The sequence below is a fragment of the Silene latifolia genome, chromosome 9, assembly GCF_048544455.1.
Source record: "Silene latifolia isolate original U9 population chromosome 9, ASM4854445v1, whole genome shotgun sequence".
Lineage (NCBI taxonomy): Eukaryota > Viridiplantae > Streptophyta > Magnoliopsida > Caryophyllales > Caryophyllaceae > Silene > Silene latifolia.
This window is the reverse complement of record NC_133534.1, coordinates 16,538,890-16,543,699: the sequence shown is the minus strand read 5'-3', so window position 1 is coordinate 16,543,699 and position 4,810 is coordinate 16,538,890. Positions and strand designations below refer to the sequence as shown.

The 4,810-nt window shown below is 42.8% G+C and overlaps 1 non-coding gene across 1 annotated transcript; it reads right to left on the bottom strand.

The window, feature by feature from the left end:
• Nucleotides 1-1,166: 1,166 nt before the first annotated feature.
• Nucleotides 1,167-1,273, bottom strand: LOC141603721 (small nucleolar RNA R71). The gene has a single exon (XR_012525579.1). It is a non-coding gene; the product is annotated as a small nucleolar RNA R71 (small nucleolar RNA).
• Nucleotides 1,274-4,810: the final 3,537 nt, after the last annotated feature.

Genomic DNA, 4,810 nt, shown 5'->3' with positions numbered 1-4,810 from the left:
TAATCCTGGATCGAAAGATTGGACTAAACAGGCCTGCTATAAACAGTAGACTACCCTAATGAGGATGAAAGTTAAGTTAGTGGTATTTTAGGATAGAAAGTGGACCGAAAGGACCTTTCAACATCCGTCTCACATTAGTTAAATCGAATCATTTACAATGAGTCACAGGACTACCGTTGTGAACCGAATTCCCGACATGTCCCTCTCCTCTTGATAGTTCGATCATATTTTATTGCCTTTACCGCTCTTTACTTTAATTCTCTTCCTTTCAAACTTCGTAGTTTAGAACCAAATTCAAACAAACCCCCAATTGTTACCATAGGATTAGAATTAGACAGCTATAATTACATTACCTCCCTGTGGATTCGATACTCGACTGCCTCTACTACATTTTAGTTGAGACCGTTAAGTTTTATCTTTGATAGGGTTGCGATAGCCGTGTCAAATTTTGGCGCCGTTGCCGGGGAGGCAATTGTTCAATTTATTAGTTGTTTTATTTTTAGTCCTTCTCAGTCTAAGGGACACCCGTTCCTTAGACTATTCTTATATTCTGTTTGTAGTTTCTTCTTATGCGCAGGTCGCAGGGTGGTCCACTACTAACATTCAATCCTGAGATTGAAAGAACCTTGCACGCAAAGAGGAGATTATTTCAAGACCAACAGTCAGAGGAAGAGCCTAGTTCTCGTTCTAGCTTTTATGAGAACGAGCAGTTCGAGGAAAATCCACCGTCTTCTCCAGTTTCCAATTCATCAGTTGAAACCGTTACTTCTCCAGACTTTCCCGAAATGGCTGAAGAAGAAACCATTGCTAGTCACTCTGAGCCTACAGCTGCGAATTTCTATAAGGGGTTTGTATTACCAGGGGACGCAAGAAAATTCGAGCCGAAGCCGTCCTATATCAATTTGGTTGAGAAAAACCAATTCGGGGGAGCTGCAACTGAAGATGCAGCTAAGCACATGGAAACCTTTATCGATTATTGCTGTTCCATACCCCCACCAGCTGGCGTGACCCCGGATCAGATAAAAGAAACCATGTTTATTTTCTCACTCCGCGATGCTGCAAGGGAGTGGTATAGAGATTTAGACCGGGCTGCTCATGGGGTAACAGACTGGAATTCGCTGGCTTTAGCATTTTACAAGAAGTACTTTTCTGCATCGAAGACTATTGCCATTAGAGCTCAGATCACGAGCTTTAAACAGGGACCTGATGAGAACTTTCATGAAGCATGGGTCCGTTTCAAGAAGCTGGTGCGAACCATTCCGCACCATGGGTTCGAGAAGTGGAGTCTTTGTAATCAGTTCTATAATGGGCTGTACGACGATCAGAGAGCTATTTTGGATGCTGCAGCCAACGGCCGATTCGCTGAGAACATGGGAGAGACTAAGGGGTGGAAGATCATTGATGATTTGGCCACCCATAGGGCTGAGTATGGAAGTTCTCGGGGAACCCAAAGGAGAGCTTCTGAATCTTCATCTGTAGCTGCACTTGAAGCTCTTACTGTGAGGTTTGACAAATATGAGTTGGGAGGAGTTTCCAAAGGACGGATGTACCATGTTAATGCTGTGATAGACGGTCCTTTCGTCTGTACAAGATGTGGAGGAGAGGGACATGTTTCTGATCATTGTCCCAACTCTTTCGAGTCATGCGCTGCCTTTCAACACTACAGGCAGACGAATACTTATTATGAGCCAAATGTCCATCCCAATTTGAGGTGGACAAGCCAAAATGTGCTCAATCCTACTCCTCCTCCGAACCAGCAGCAGCAGTCGTATATTCCTCCACATAAGAATCAACAAGGCTATCAGAAGCCTCCGTCTTTCAATCCTCCTAACCATGGTGCGTCGTCTTCCGGTGGGGTGAGTGAAATGGGTGAGCTTAAGTCCATGATGCAAGCCATTACAAAGCAGCTTCATGCGAGTGATCAACAAAGAAGCTCAAGTGATCAACAGAGAGATGCGTCCATAAAGGCACTTGAAACTCAAGTTGCCCAATTGGCCGCGAATCAATCCACCAGAAAGCAGGGTCATTTACCGACTCAAAATGAGAAGAATCCACATGAGACGGTACATCTGATAGAATTGAGAAGCGGTCTTTCTTATGAGGGACCGGAAATCTGAAATCGGACCCGAGAATGATCAGAATCGATGATGAACAGTGCTCTGGCGAAAATAACGAGCTGTCAGCCAAGAAACAGGTCGATCGAGCAGTTTTCAATGGTCGATCGAGTGGAAATGGTGAATAAACAGGTCGATCGAGCGGTTTTTCTGCTCGATCGAGTGAACATAAAAGTGAAGTTGGTCGATCGAGTGGGAATTTTACTCGATCGACTGGGAATGATGAAGAAACTGCTCGATCGAGTATGCAAACTGGTCGATCGAGTAGTATTGATGACGGGAAGCTTATTCGAGAGCCTGCTAGTGCTCGTTTAAGTGATATATCACCGGAAAGACCTCGTTCGAGAGGTAAGAAGCGTCCAAAGGATACCGAACTTGCTCCAGAAGACACATTGGAAGAGATAAACAAAGGACTCGAGATACCTATCACGGTTCCTTTCCCGAGGAGGCTGCAAAACACGAAAGCTAATCAACAATTCGGCAAATTTGTCGAACTTTTGAAGAGCTTGGAAGTCACTGTGCCGTTCACTGAGCTGCTGACAAAGGTACCCTCTTATTTAAAGTTTATGAAAGAAATTTTGAGTCGTAAGAGGAATATTAATGATAGTGAGACCGTAGCTTTGACTGAGGTAGGGTCAACCCTATTTCAAAATAAGTTACCTCCTAAGCAGTCAGACCCGGGTAGTTTTTCAATTCCGTGTCATATTGGTATGCATTTGATTGATAACGCGCTATGCGATTTAGGCGCTAGCGTAAGTGTCTTACCTCTGTCTATGGCTAAGAGACTCGGTTTGACAAAGCTGAGTTGCACCAACATGACTGTCCAGATGGCCGACCGTAGTTTATCACGGCCACTAGGTGTAGTAGAAGACGTACCTGTTCAGATTGGGAAGTTCTTTATTCCCGTTGATTTTGTTGTCTTAGATATCCCCGAAGATGCACACACCCCTATTATTTTAGGGAGACCATTTTTGTCTACTGCCCGTGCAGTAATAGACGTCGGGGGTAAGACTTTGACCTTTCAGGTAGGGGATGAGGAGCTGATTTTTCATCAGTCTAAGTTCCGGAGGGCCCCCATGCAAGCTCAGCCTTGCAATGCCCTCTCTTCTATTGCTCCTATTATTGACACTCCAGATGAAAATTTGGAGACATGTGCTGCTATTGTTAACCCTCCGCCTCAGATAGAGAGCAAAAAGGAGGAAAATTCGTCTGTTTTCCTTGCTGCAGGTACAGATGAAAGCAATAAAGGAGTTGTCAAAGGACGTTGTGCAACTGTTGTCAATCAAACTGGAAGTAAGGATGCCAAAGAAGATGACAGAGGAGCAAGGACGAGGAAAGTTCGAGCCTACGTGGATTGGAACTACATTCCTCCTACTGTTTCAAATGGTAATTCAAGCTCATGGAAGTTAAAGAGGATGGTAAATGTTGCTGAGGTGACGTCCTCCAGTCAGAAGCCCACCGAGGGGCTACTGAAATTTGATGAGAATTAAGCGGGGAAATGCCCCGTGTAACACTTTGGAATAGATAATTTTTGAATTTCCTTTGAATTTGTCTTATTGCGTTTTAACTAGGACAATTAGTTTTAGACAGTTTTTAGCGTAGATGTAAGACTATAGACTGTGCTTTTGCGTATTTGGTATTTTGGGAATTTTTTCCACTTGTTTTTATGCAGGTTTGGGGAAGTTTCACGCATTCCAAGGAAGAATTGACGAAATTAAAGAGTTTACGCGAGGAAAGTTGGTCGATCGAGCACTTTTCCAAGCCGATCGAGTAAAACAAAAAGGGGAACCACTCGATCGAGTAGATTTCTACTCGACCGAGCAGATGAAGCAGCGAAGTCCTCGACCGAGTAGTTTAAAACCACTCGATCGAGTGAAATGAACAGGACACGGGAGTTTTTTTACCTTAAACTCTTATTTTTTGTTTTCTAATTCATTTCATCCCCTAATTCCGTCTAACCCTTCCTCTAATTGCGATTTTAACTCCCCCAAATCCCCCTTTTCTTGCCTAAATCACCAAATCCGCCAACTACACTCCATTGTTTTCATATTAATCTTCAAAAACCCCTTAAATTCACCCTTATTTGTGTTCATTTTCGCGGTCTTAAAAGGGTTTTCGGGTTTGCGGGTTTTTCGACTGAAAATCCGCCATTGTTGCTTGTTTATTTGAGGATTATTTGCATTTGTAGGTTCATCATCATCAAGTAAGTGATTTCCATAACCTCTTGCATTTTAATTTTAATTACTTTGAATTTTATGAGGTGAAATTGAATTAGGGTTTCGAAAATCTCTGTTTGGTCGAATTTTTCGACTTTAATTGTGTTATTTGCCCTTATTCGTCTTGCTTGATGATTAATCCCAATTCCTCGATGTTTACCACATGCTTAATTCGAATTCTACATGAAATTTTGCGATATGGGTTAAGGATAGTCGATATCTTCGATTGTCACTGAGGTTCTTGTTGCTATAATCTGTCTAGTAGCTTTAGGGTTGCTTAATTGCTGTTAACATTACCTGTTTTGACCACCTTTTCGCCAAATATATGCTATTAGGGTATTTCAGTCGAAGTCTTCGACTGTCAGACGGGTTTATGAGCTTTCGTGCCTTAATTAGCCTCAGTCATCACTTACTCAGTGCTGTTGATTAACTGTCATCCCGTCCCCTATCACCATTTGCATGCTGTAGTTCGAAATTTTT